This window comes from Candoia aspera, chromosome 1 (genome assembly GCF_035149785.1).
Source record: "Candoia aspera isolate rCanAsp1 chromosome 1, rCanAsp1.hap2, whole genome shotgun sequence".
NCBI lineage: Eukaryota > Metazoa > Chordata > Lepidosauria > Squamata > Boidae > Candoia > Candoia aspera.
The window spans coordinates 107,615,446-107,629,834 of NC_086153.1; the positions used below are offsets into that span (position 1 = coordinate 107,615,446).

At 38.1% G+C, this 14,389-nt stretch overlaps 1 long non-coding RNA gene across 1 annotated transcript; it reads left to right on the forward strand.

The window, feature by feature from the left end:
* Positions 1 to 5,816: 5,816 nt before the first annotated feature.
* LOC134488516 (uncharacterized) lies at positions 5,817 to 13,277 on the forward strand. The gene is made up of 3 exons (XR_010066977.1): positions 5,817 to 5,991; positions 8,681 to 8,811; positions 11,540 to 13,277. It is a non-coding gene; the product is annotated as an uncharacterized LOC134488516 (long non-coding RNA).
* Positions 13,278 to 14,389: the final 1,112 nt, after the last annotated feature.

A 14,389-nucleotide genomic window follows, 5' to 3' on the forward strand; every position in this document is an offset into this window, starting at 1 on the left:
GGTCACCCAGCTGGCTTTCATGCCTAAGGCGGGACTATACATATATACATCAGAAGTGGAGGATCAAGTAAGTGTAACCCTACATTTATGCATGGTGTTTTTGAAGCAAGACAGGGTTATAGAGTCATAAAGGTGGCTAAAATTCTTTGCTTAGTTTCTGCAATTTATGCTACATTTCTACTATATCTCACTGAATTTAAGTCTCATTGAACAGCTATTGCATCTTGTAGCATGGAATATACTTTGTGCCCAAGAAGTATAATATGATAGGCCTTCATAAGGTCAGATAATAAGCATTGTCAACATTAGAATTGTGTGATTCATAAAAGAGCCTCTCTACTTACTCTTTTGTTAGTAGGACAATATTCCTGTGGGTTTAAAAAAAAAAATAGAAAATTTTGTAACCATTTACATCTGCAAGATTTTTTTTAAAATGCAAATTACACTGCTTTTGTTTACTGGCATGTAAATTTTCCTGAGGCAGGCCTTTAAAATGCAAATTATCCTTAATGTAAACAGCCTTTTTAATGTAACTATTATTGTGTGCACATAATTTTCATTTCTACACCTTTTTGTTCCAGAAGATTTCTTTTCTTTTTTCCCCCCAGATTTTTGATTGAGGAAAGATGAATGCTAACAGACTTGATTTGATTCTAATGTTTGCACCACTATAACGTATGGTGGGAATGGAATACCAAAAATTAATTTCCAATGAAATCCAAGATGAAATTCTTTGCCAGCATTTAAATTAGCTTTACAATAAAGGCAAACAAACATGGCAGCATACAATTTGGTTATTAAAGAAATGCATTGATATTTGTTGGCGCTGAATATTAGAGAAGACAACCAATTATTATTGATAGATATTTCTTTGATGAGGAATACTGCTTTCAGCTCTGATGTAGAGGAAAGAAGAAACAATGGTTTGGAACCCTAATTAATTGAACCCTAATTAATCATTCCTTGGAAGGGTCAGGTCAATCCAAGCAGTTTTCAGATTGCGTGAACAGAAATGGAAGTCATAAACTTCATTTTCTTTCTTGTTTTGTTTTTAATGTTATAGTCATCCTTAGCCTATATTCAAAGTAAGTGTTTCTGTAGAGGAATTCTACCAAAGTTTTTCTAGCAGGAGTAGGCAAAATCTGCCTTCAGGGTGTTTTTTTTGGAGGGGGGGGATACATAAATCCCTTCCAGCATGGCTGGTGTCAAGGATCATAGAAATTCTGGATCCAAATATCTGAAGGAAGTCAGATTGCCTATCCTAAAGCTACCAAAGTAAATATATAGTCAGAAACACTGGGTTATATTGATTTTCAAGCACAGGGAATGAAAAAGGAGAATTCTAGTGATAGTCCCTTTCTTCTCCATTTTGGAGTTTTCAGTTTTCATAAAGACCCCCAAATAAGGTTGATTGTTTTTAAAGGACCTTCCTAATTTTTCTTTTAAACCAGGTATTTTCAGAATTTGGTGGTATCTGTAGTTGTTATAACAATGACATGAATTTGAGCTGCTTAGCTTCTAAAGTTAGGCTAGTGATTGGATACTCAACAGAAAACAGTAGGAATAAAACAGCACTCCCAAGCCATGGTATTTGTCATCTCAGTACAAAATAAACTGAAGCAACAAACCACTTCTGAATATGCTGTACTTTTCTCTCTGGAGTCCCAAAAGATTACAGTTCAAAGAAAAGAGTAGCATCCCACTCACTGAAAGTGTTTCAAGGACAGAGAACTAAACTCAATTCAACTGGAAACTTAAGGTCAACATATGAAAGGAAATACAGATGAAAAAAAACTTTTAGTACAATAACTTTTAAATATTAATATTGATTTCCCAGCTGAATGCAGCATTTTTGTTTGATGACATTTTACAGAATTATGCAGTAGGTGACCTCTCTGTATTCTAATGTATCTCTCTGGAGAAATGGGAGTTTTTTTTCATTTGGGTAAGATGTCACCCAGTGATATGCATTATTAGCTTATGATATTTTAGTTGCTTCAATAAAAGCACACCTGCTTGGCTGATGCATCCTTATAACCTGCATCGAACCTGAAAACAAAATGGTGATACTATGTATTGAAAAGTAAGTGGCAGCTGCTGACATCTCTGTAGACTGTGGCTGAAGGAATTGGAAACAAATCAAAACTCAGAACTACTCCATCTATTCAGCCACCAAATATATACGCAATATTTCTCTTGAAATGCTGACCTCGCTTTCATGAATGTCCTCTTCATTATCAAACAGAACATTGTTACCCATCACCGAAAGGATGTCAGCCAAGATTGGATTAAAGGTTCACAGATTTTATTATATAAAACCATACACAATCTACAACAAGCAATAGAACCTGAATTCAGGTTAGTCATCCTCTGGAACATGGATAGCCTCACCAGTGCTTGGAAGTAAGCTGATTAAGTTGCTTGACTGTTGTATTTCATTGTTTCCCTGTACTGAAGGCAGGTAAAGAGTTCTTGCTTGCTTGATACAATTTACTTGGGAGATCCAGGGATAGGCTTTGCCCCATCCCATCAAGCTTGTTGGCATGAGAAGTAGCCAGCCCCCATGCTCTGAAGTCTCCCGATGCTTACCAAATCAACTAAATAACAGGATGCCTGAACCTTTTGTGGTGCAATGCAATTCAAATGAAGTGTATGGAATAGATGAAAAAAATAAGCCATATCCCACCAAAGACCATCAGAAGTGCCTGCCCTTTCCATTTCTATTCATCTCCGAATAAGGGAACTGGCTTACTACCCTTACTACCGCAAAAGGAAGATGGGGGGACATTGTGCCAAAAGAAGCTGGAGAAAGCCTAAGTGCCCCTCTAATAGGAGGAACACCCTTGGATGAACACGCCTATGTGCTCAGTGAGGGCTCGCTTGCGTTCTTTCTGAAAGAGGGGAGTGCAAAATCATTCCACCTTAATGTGGGAATCTGTTAAAGAAATCTGATGATGCTTATTTAAACCTTCCTACCACCCAAACAAGAAACATGACTCTGTTGGTCTTTTAGAATTCAACATTGCAGCAGCCATGTATAATTCTTCCCCAGAAAGTCTTCTGTGTTTGTAAGGTCCTGTGAATCCCGTTTTTGACACTCCTGATCTCCTGTCGTGACCTGGGTGAAGAGATTTGAAGAAGGTTGCTGTTTCTTCTCACCTAAACCTGAGCAGAAACTTCCATGCAGCCATACATTTTGTTTTATGCTTGCATAGTTTCCATGAAGTTAATGTTGCTGTAATAAAAGTGAATGAGGACTATCTTTGATTCACATGGTACAAAACACTACATTCAAAGGCATATGAAATGAAGCGTAGTCTGGTGGGCAAAATATTGTCTCCATTTTAGATGTTCCTCAGCCACTGTCTGCTTTTCCTTTTATGGGTCACTGTTCATTTGTCACTCATTTTCTTTGCCAAGCTTGAGCTGGTACAGAAATTGTGGCCCTTTGGGAAGCAGGAAGCTCTAACAATGATTTGTGCCCCTAGCAACTCACAGTTGTCCAAGGCTGCCCTTGCACAGTTCAGAAACTTCATTTGATCCCAGTTGCAGCAGTCCAGCTGGTGATGGGAACTAGCCATGTCAGCCATACAGCTCCTGTGCTGAGCTCCTGACATGGACTGTCAATAGGTTTCTGGGCCTATTTTGAAGGGCCACAAAGGCTTTCATGGCTTGGCTCCTGCCTATCTGCAGGAGTATCTCTCCCAACTTGAATCAGCCTGCCTTGTGTAGTCTTCTCAAGAGGGTTTACTTAGAGTCTCCTACCTTCATGAAGTCAAGAGGGTCAGGGCCCCTAGGTCATCCTTCCTGGAGGTGGTAGTGGCATTATGGAATGTCCTTCTTCTGAGGTTTGGATAGCCCCTTCTTATTAGCTTTGCAGAAGGCATTAAAGACTGTTCTAAGGAGCACTGGGGTATTAACAGTAGCATCAGGTTGCCTTTGGGGTAGTATTTATTTGTTTAAAATTGGAAAGGCTCTGCTCATCTTCAAAATTAATCAAACAATTTCCTTTAAGGCTAGCAGTTCAAAGAAATAAATATTTTGATTCTTTTCAGCTTACAAATGTAAAACTTATCTTTTTTCTTTGTTCTCTATTGCCAAGAGTTTATTTTCATTCAAAATCTGCATGTAAGAGACAATATTAAAATAATAATAATAAAAACAAATGTTTTGCTTAGAGTTAGCCGTTAGGTTATCTTCTTGCATGAAGAAATATTGATATGTACCGATCATTTTAAATATTAAGAAAACTGCTTTCCTGTTAACAAATTCATAAAATGTCCCAGTAGTCTGTGGCTTAAGGTTTGCACTGTTTTATGCAAAGACTTCAGTTAATGGAAGTATATTCCTTACCATTTATTCTATATTAGGTTAGTAAAACATCTCATTTTGTGAGAATAGAAGCAAAGGGGAGTCTCTCCTCATTCAAAGGTAGAGAAGTTATGTTCAACTATGACTCCCAGCAGTTCTATGAGGAAGATTGCTGGCAAGTTGTAATTCAGAAAGACACGTTCCTCCTCTTCTGCCCTAATCTTTCAATATTTCACCTCTGGAGTAGGATTTGGTTATCAGTATATTAAGTTCTAACTACACGTTATATTAATTTTTGCCCAAAAAGTTCCTTTCTTTGTTCACATATGCCTTAAGGCAGGAAGGAGAATCAATAGTGTAAAGGGATGGCTTAGAACTAGCCAGTTTTCACCTTGAATTTTTCTTCTTGTTTTCTCTCTCCCTAAATCCAAAGAATAACTTACTAATGTAAACATGGCTCCGTGACACTCACCAGGAAGAGGGAAGTAAAGTAGTCAAAAGTGTGTTCTGAAAATAGATGATATCTGGGGACACTGGGGACTCCACAGATTATTTTAGAGACAGAGGCAGAGAACAACAGAGTCTGGCCCACACTGGTTCCTCTGATTCTTGCAGCTCATGAAGCCTTGTTCACCTTGGCTGTGAAATTCCTGCTTCTGTCCTCTTTCTCCTGCAATTCTCTCCCTCCCTCCCTCTCTCTTTCTCTCCAGGGTGCATGCATATCTTACCTATACATAATGTATTTCTTCTTTAGGTGCCTTATTTCCTTTGCTCACAGTGGGGCCCATATATGGAATCTGGTCCATCTGTTTATGACAAGGGAAGATTGAGTGGATAGCTCTCTTCCAAGAATGAAAGTAATCCATTATCCCGTAGAATTACAGCTGAACAGAAGATGCTGTTCTCAAGAGCTTACATATGAGCAGTCCCTAAAGGGATTTTGCTTTCAAATACTGTGTAAGTGTGACTGTTTACTGACCTGAAACAAGATATGCAAAATATCAGCAACTGGTGTTATAAAGAGCAAACAGCAAGCTTTAGGATGACTAGGTTTGTTCAAAGTGCAGTGAATATTGCAAGCACCACACATCTCAGCTATGTGCACTTATACTTGCCAACAGTGCTTATAATCTGCATGCAAATGAGGGCAAAGTTATATAACAAGGGAAGAAAGGTGTAACTGATATGAAAATGTGCGCTGTTAGCACAGTAAGGTACAAAAACAGGCATACTCCAATTTCTTCAAGATTTGTTTCTCAGCATAATTTTCCAGTTTCTCATTTTCTCGACTTCCTTTGTGAAATCAGTGCCACTGTTCTGAATGTGTGCTGAGGTCCCCACAAATATAGACAGAAAAATATCCAAGGTAATTTCATTCATTTCCTTTTGTATTTCCTTTCTTTTCTCTGTAAATGTGCTTTTTGCCTGCTTTTTACAACAGCTGGAGCCTGAAAAAGGACTTCTCTGTCCATGCTTTGACTGAAGGCAGGCTGGTAGGTTCAGCTCTATCTCCTTGAATTGTACCCAGAAACACCTTGGTAACCAGCCCAGCCTTTGCAGAACTAATGGAATATTTTTCTGCCAGTGAGTAGAGCTGTTGCCTTCTAGACCAAGATTTCTAGGGACACTTCAGAGGTAATTCCAGACAATGTGCATTACAGTAATCAAATTGAAATGTAAGTAAAGCATAGTTTTTATGCCTACATTGTAAATTTTTTGTATTACATATTACGTATACTACCAGGAGTACTGTATGTGATCAGTTTCATCCTATTTGTGATTCATCAGATATAGTACACGAGGGCATGACATAATGTAACATCTGTATCTCTCTGCTCTGAAAGCTTTAGGGGTGGTGGACTGTATGTACCATTCTAAGACATGGCCTTATTTCATGTGAATAGGATGGGATGTAGTTATTGTACCAGCTTAAGCTGGGCAAAATCATTCCTGACAATTACTGCTACTTGAGCCTTCAGGTGTGCCCTGAATCTAGGAGCACCCAAAACTGTTAACATTATTCTTTAGAAGAAATGTCATCCATCCAAAATTGGTTGAATTCCTATTCCAGAGTCCATCTGATTCCTAACCAGGAGTACCTTGTCTAGATTAGGTCTCAATTTATTAGCTCTCATCTAGTCTTTTACTGCTGCCAAACACGGATTCAAAATGTCAACTACCTCCCTAATAATAAGTGAAAAAGAGAAATCAAAAGAGTACGATGTGGATGGTCAAACTGAGAGGTCCAGTAGAACCAAAAGAGATGCACGATTTCAGTGTGGCTCCTAACACAGACCATTTACCAGGGTAACAAAGTTGTCCCAGTCTCAGACTTAGGCATAAAGCAGTACTGAAATTGATCTAGACAGTCTGATTATTTAATTAGACAATTATAAATTAATAGAACCATTATAAGCCTAAGAAACAAGAGATGTAAAAGTACCTGATATTTCATTGTTCAGAGTTGTTACACTGTAATTTGCTACTTCACCTCTGCCAAAATTGTGTTTTGATCCTTACTTTGTAGAACTCTCCGTTCCCTTCCCTTCCCTTCAATAACTTTCGAATCATTAGGCAGCTTTGATTAAACATTACAGTTCAACTTTTTATGGATCAGTGACAGAAACTTGTTTTTGGTTCTTTCATATACATTGGCTGATTGCTATTAACAGCTGAATTGTTGCTTTATCTGTACTTTTAGTCTATGTACACAGCTTTCATTCTTTGCTCTTTCTTACTTTTTTCTTTAGATAGATTTTAAATCCAAATTAGAGAAACCTGAGATGGTTAATAAGATATGAAGCGTTACTTTCAGGCTGCTATTGATCATCTTCCTTACCTTTTGCCCCTATTGATATTTACAGCTCTTACTATTGCTCTGTAAGATATGGACAATCTTCCACTTCTCCCTTTCACAATTCCACTTCTCCTCTTGACTGCTTATTTCATGACCTTTCCATCAGCATTACAAAAATTGTTCTAAGGTGTCTCCATTAGAACAACACACAAAACATTTTTATTATTAAATACTTGATTGTAAACAAATGGTTTTAGTAAAAGGTGAACACAGAAACACTACATCAGACATGCCAGTTCTATGACACTTATACACTTAAATTAACGAAACTTTCAGATACATAAACCAATAAGGTTTACATGAGTGTGTGTATAAAATTAATTAATTTAAAATGATTCATCCCCTTTATAGTTCATTAGCACAGCTGCCATAACTCTATCTCTGATCTTCCATGCTGTCACTGCATATCTTGCCCCTTGCTGGGTTACTTTGTGATCCAAATCTGTCAACAAAAAGCAGATTATTGCATTACAAGAATCCCAGGAATGTCAACACAGCAGTGGATAAATAAATAAGGTTCTAGGAGCTTTGTATAATTTACAATTCAGCACATAATGAATTAGATTTTTAACCTGTGGTGCTCCACAAATACAGAGACTTTCCAACACTGATGCTCCTCTCTGTATCCAAATATGCTGAAGGCACTCATTCAAAGAAGAGCTCAGTAAAAGCTTGTCTTAAAGACAGGTTTACCAGAATGTGTAAATATGTCAAGAGTCCTAGATACACTTTAATCACAAAGTACCACTCTGAATATCTCGTGCTACAAAATTATACAACTATTTTGAAAAGAGTCCTTTCCAAACAGCCAGTCCTTTGATTTAACATTAAACCTTAGCTTGTATGCTTGTTCTACTGAAAAGGAATAAGTTCATAATACTATACACAACCTGGAAGCTAGCTACCTCTTTTAGCTGTTTTTTTCAAGCATGGTTTAGCTAGGCACAAATCCGGGATATCAATCATTTATAGAAGAGGAGGATTGTCTTCATTGCTCTAATAATAATGGAGGGAAGACCCATTTTCATTCCCAACAAAGCAGTGAGGATGCTTAGTGGGAGAGCTGGGATGGTTCTAATGAATGTAATTGCAATCAGTTCCATCTTAATTGATTTTATCCTGTCCTCCACACTCTTTCATATACATTGGCTGAACGCGGTGGCGCTGCGGGTTAAACCGCTGAGCTGTCGATCGGAAGGTCGGCGGTTCGAAACCGCGCGGCGGGGTGAGCTCCCGTTGCTCGTCCCAGCTTCTGCACACCAAGCAGTTCGAAAACATGCAAATGTGAGTAGATTAATTGGTACCGCTTCGGCGGGAAGGTAACGGCGTTCCGTGAGTCATGCTGGCCACATGACCCGGAAGTGTCCTATGGACAACGCTGGCTCCAAGGCTTTGAAACGGAGATGAGCACCGCCCCCTAGAGTCGGACACGACTGGACTTTATGTCAAGGGAAACCTTTACCTTTACCTTACCACACTCTGCAGTAATATGAGACCATTTCTCCTCTAAAGATCTTTACTGTAGGTAGCACCAGAAGTCCTCCTCTGGAGAAAAAGGAAGAAGAGCAAGCTTTCGTGGATCTTGTAGCTGATCTTTCATTTGATAGATTAATTTCCCAGGATAAGAAATATGAGAAACTCAGGTATTTACACGAATACTTGTTCTATTTCATTGCTATCAAAAGTCCATTTATGTTTGGGGCAGGGGGATGGCTTTTTGGTGAATACAACCTTTTTTTCTTGGTCTTGGGATAGTTGATTTTAAATTACACTCAGGAGGTTTCACATATCAGTATGTGTCATGGACAGTAGTGCTATATATCTGCATATAGTATTACTGAAATCTCCCATTTACCAATGGATATAAAAAAAAAGGAGATGAAAGTTCTGTTTCCTGGCCATTTAAGTAAACCTTTTGATTAGGATAATTGATCCTGTTTACTTCTGATCATTATACTAAAGAACCTCCTTATTCATCTCTACTCCCTCTATCCCATTTTCTTCTTCTTCTTTCTGTCTGATACCATGCCAATGAGTTCCCAAATCCTGAATTTTATTTTCTTTTAATTTGCTAAATTCCCCAAGGACAGGATAAAAAATGACCCTCAGAGAGAGAAGAACAAGGAATCCTGCTCATCTCCGTAATCATCCTTTCTGTCTTTCTCTTTATTTTTATCCAAAATGGACGCTAAGTCACCTTCCACCCTACTCAAGCCAGCAACACAAGCTAACACAGTCCAACACTGCCAGAAAAGGTGATTTATTCTCTTTCTGCTTTCTCTCCTTGAACCGGAAATCTTTTTTTCTTTACTTCCTTCAAATGCAACCTTCTCTTTATTCCTTCTTCCTCAAAACTGCCTCGGTGCAAAGTATCCCTTTTTAGTAGGTGTGTGTGTATTCTACATCTATAAATCTCCTGCCTTCTTTGCTGGGCAAGAAGCCTTAATGCTAAATCTTTAAGTCTCTTGCCTTATTTGTTTGATGAGAAGACATATACTTTTTCAGCTTTACTCAGAACCCCTCAAAGTCTTGCACTGTACGGAGTCTCTATTCTTATTTTTTTCTGTTTTTTTCTGATTATAGGTGAACTCTGTATATGTTCAATTAAAAAGAATAACTTCATGAAATCCCCTCTTTCTTTGTACTCACTTTTTGTCGTTCTGTCATTGAATCAGATATGCTAATTACCCCATTGACTTTAAGTTCATAAGAACTATGTGTTAGCCTGTAGATGGTTGATTAGAGTGACTGAATATTAAGAGACTATTTGACTGCCTTGTATGCCATTAGCTTCAAATCTTCTTTGAAAAATTATATTGCTTGGATATTAATTATAAACTCATTTTTAGACTTCTAGAATGCATAAGCCTATTGTTTTTATTCTGCCTTTTTTATATATATCTCAAGGTGGCGAACATACCTAATACTTCTTCCTCCTCCTATTTGCCCCAGAACAACAACCCTGTGAGGTGAGTTGGGCTGAGAGAGTGACTGGGCCAAGGTCACCCAGCTGGCTTTCATGCCTAAGGCGGGACTAGAACTCTCAGTCTCCTGGTTTCTAGGCCAGCACCTTCACCACTAGACCAAACTGGCTATTTAATAACCTTTAGTCTCCAGTCCCAACAGAATTTGTACTGAGTATGTGGGGCAGTTTATTACAAGGTAGTGTTCCACAACTGGTTGTGTGATTTGTTTGAAACTGCAGAAATATTACTGGAACACCTTGCACAATCAACAGAAGCAATAACTAGCATAATGACATTATAATATGTTGTGTAATGCACTATGGAACAGATATACAAAGGCTTGCACAACTGATTTTAAAAACAGAATCAAAGTATTGGATCTGATGTAGGCACAGGAATGAAATGGAGTTTCCCCAAGTGAGAGAAACATTGTGTGAACATAGTGACATAATTAGATACTACCTCTTTTTATATGTATTTCTGTAAAATAGGAAATAAATCTTGCATGGCCTATGATTAAAATATCTGATGGTATGTAATAAAACAGGGCACGCTTATCATGATAGCCTTATAAAACAGCCGTATTTGCAGAGACTCAGAGGTCATTTAATCTAACTCTTGTATCGAGGCCGGATTCTCAATCAACTCTGTAATCATAGTGTGTCACAGCCACATGGCCACACCACTTAGAAACAAGGTTATAATTAATGGCTGTAGCTGTCATTATTAAAAGAGAATTAAAATTACCAAACACTCATATTCACTACTACTACTACTGCTAATACTAGAATTGCAAATATCACCTTAAGTATGTGTACATGTGTGCATGCCTGAACAGGCAGACATGTATGTGTATGAAGCAGAGGCTGGATAAAAATGGATAACCTTCTGTATGAAGACTGCAGTTTAATTTTAAATATTTTCTATAGTTGCTAGTTTAATAGGAGTAACAATGATCGTAATTCATTACACAGAAAGTTCAGAAAATAAGGAACCTCCTTTGTCAGTGCTAAAACTAATATAATTTATATCTTTGGGAAAGTAAAAACTTATTGCAGTGCAAATATTATGCAAATGCCCAGCAATGCAAATTGGATTAGAGGCACTCCTGAGAGGAACGAAAGCTTATACCATTTCTAATAGAATTTAATTTATTAGAGCATTAGAGGCAGAGCCAGTGGATAAAATAAACATGAATTGGTGAATATTTTTGCTGGTATCGGGGATTCTTTATTTATTTATCCCCCTTAAATAGCTCCATGCTCCAAGCTTACTGAAGTACCTCTCCTCTATAAAACAGAGGGACAAAAAAGCAACATGCTAGCATGTCATGAAATCCCGAACAAGTGGAAAAGGCCAACATTGTTCTTTGATGACTAATCTTTTCAGTCCTCTGACCCACTAGGACTGATGACTGAAGCTGACTTTGAACGTGTTCCCTGCCTCACATCATTTGCAAGTAAATCACTCTCCAGTCTGGATTGTCCCTCCTCCTCTGCATGCTTCTGTTCCATTTCTTGGTCACATGCAAGTAGCTGGCACGGGTTCCTACTGAGACTGTTTGCGTACTTCCATTTAGCTCACACTGGCATCTTCGGTGGGTGGGTGGGGGTTCTATCAGCTTCAAAGTATATATTTTCAGCAGTTACTTGGCAAATGTAGGATAGAATTTGATCATCCTTTTACTTGTATAGTTAGTGGAGAGTATGAAAAATAGAATGAGATTTAGATTGGGTAGAAAGCTTACAACAGCTCTTTCATTAGTATCAAAATAAGCCAAAACTGTGCACATTTTTAGTAACATTTCCAGCATGGTTTCTTAGTGGAAACAATCCAACAGGCTCATGTGTATACTTATACGGGATGTATTGATTACACCTGGGATCGGTAATACCTGTTCTTAGGTGCTTACATTTGTGTTGAAGAAAGCATGCTTCCATCCACACCATTTGCATCCACACCACTTGCATCCACCACTTGCATCCACCCAGATGTGGAACAGCCCACAGGGGGCTAACTTGGGTGATTTCAAACAGGTATGTGGTCCTTGGTAGCTGTTTCAAAATGGTTCAAGCAATATGGAAGGCAGACATCTGAGGAACTGAGGCAAGCAACCATGACAAGAATTGAAATATTAAACCTTGGGAATTGCAGACTGGGGCAGCATTAGGGGACAGTGTACCTACCAATTAAGTTCTATTTTTGTTTCTTTGTTTAAAGGACAAGGGTCCAAATATGTGTGGCTGGTGACTTGAACCCTTGTGATAAGATAGGACCAAAAATCCAAATAATTTTAATCCTGATTTTATGTTTTAAACTTTTTGTATTTTGTTTTTAACAACTGTTATGACTTAGAGTGTTCTCAATCTTTCAGCCTTGAGTGGATGAGGAAAATAGTGCTGTAGATGAGGATGGCACCTTTATCAACTCCCTCCCACATGTTTCATTCTCTTTTGTTCCTTATTGCCTCCTTCCTATATGTTATATGAACTCCTACATGGCTACACATTCTTACAGTAAAGCCCCCTCTGCTTTTTCTTCTTCAGTCTAAATGGGTCTACATCACAGCATCAGGAAGAAATATTTTGTCCATGGTTTCTGTGTTGCCCATCTATTTTCTACAACCAACCAAATGGATGATTGAAGTGCCTCATCTTATTGTTTCTATTTATATATTAAATAGATCATTGATCCTCAAAGAGTTCAGGGTTGATGCATGATTCTGAAACTCTACATTTTATCCTCAGAATAAGTCATGTTGTAGGTTACACTTGTGGGTAGTTTTGAATTTGGATCTCCTCAGGATTAGTCCAGTATTTTGCCACTACAACTCTCGGGCTATGCAGATCATCCAAGGTCTGATTGAAATTTGAGACTGAAAATCTAAAGTTAGAATGACTTGATCTGAATTGGAGATTCAAGAGCCCAAAGCACCAAGACTCAATTGGACTTCATTGAGCATACAAGTTTGACTTCAATAAAAAAATGACCATTGGCTATAATAGGGAGCTATAAAAAATATCTTTAGCTAATTCATTTTTGAGCAAAATGGGATGCAAATAGCAGCAGTGGTATACGTTTTAGAAGAGATGAACCCCACCAGGTTTCAGCAGGGTACTTCAAAGGTTTCACTGCAGTAAAAAGATGAAATATTTTCCCCTTTTAAGGTATCATGGATAAGGAAAGGACCACTCAGATTGACAGCAAAGGTTATATAGAGCAGTTACGCTAAATCAATAAAGCAAGTCCTTACCCTAACTTTAAAATAAAAACATTCATAAACTATTTAAAAATTAAGCTGTTACTAAATATCAAAGAATCCATCACGTACCAAGTACTTGCTTTTCTGGGCCAGCAGTCTTGTTAACATGCCTCACTGGCAATGTTAGCCTCTGTTGGGAATTAGACTTGACTGTGCAGATGCTTGTTCACCTATTTTTTAAAATAAAGTCAAAGTTATATGTGTCTAAAGTGTGAGATAAAATTAGTCTGGATTACGTATGCAATAGCCTAACAGCAAGCACACTAGCTCAGTCTGAGTATGGAGAATACTCAGGGCTCATTCAGATATCTTGCTTGCTCTTGTACAAGGATGGCCCACTATTCTTAGGCACAGGAATGCACAGCACTTCTGCTGGCTCAACTCATGCTGTATAGTCTGCCTTCTTCAATTCCTGTAATTATAGCAAATGCCTCCATTCTTGTTGACTACTGTGAACTGCGGTACATAGGAGTCCTGTCTCTGCCCTCTAGTCATTGGTCACTGTCCTTCACAGCCATTTCATCCTATGCTGCTGGGCTGCCTGCTCCTTTCTAAAGAGCCTTCCTATAGTAGACCAGTGAAATCTTTTTTATTTTACAGGTTCGTTGATGACAGGCTGCTTGTTTTTTTTTTTAAAATAAGTTCACCAATAGACCTGCTGAAACAGTAAATCTTTCTTTTTCCTTTTTGAAAAGAAGGTGAAATCTTTGCTCATTTTCTCTTGTTAGCTCAAGTGACTGAAAGAAAGGAAGAATTATGTTGTTTTTCCTTTAGTTTTTTTTCACAGGCCCACTGCTGGAAGTGCTGGCCAGAAAATGTCAAATAAAAACATTCATAAACTATTTAAAAATTAAGCAGTTACTAAATATCAAAGAATCCATCACCCACTAAGCACTTGCTTTTCTGGGCCAGCAAGAGGGCGTCAAAGGAGAGGGCCTGTAAAAAAGGTCTATCGTTTGAAATCACAGATCCTCAAAGTGCTGGTATTCCTGC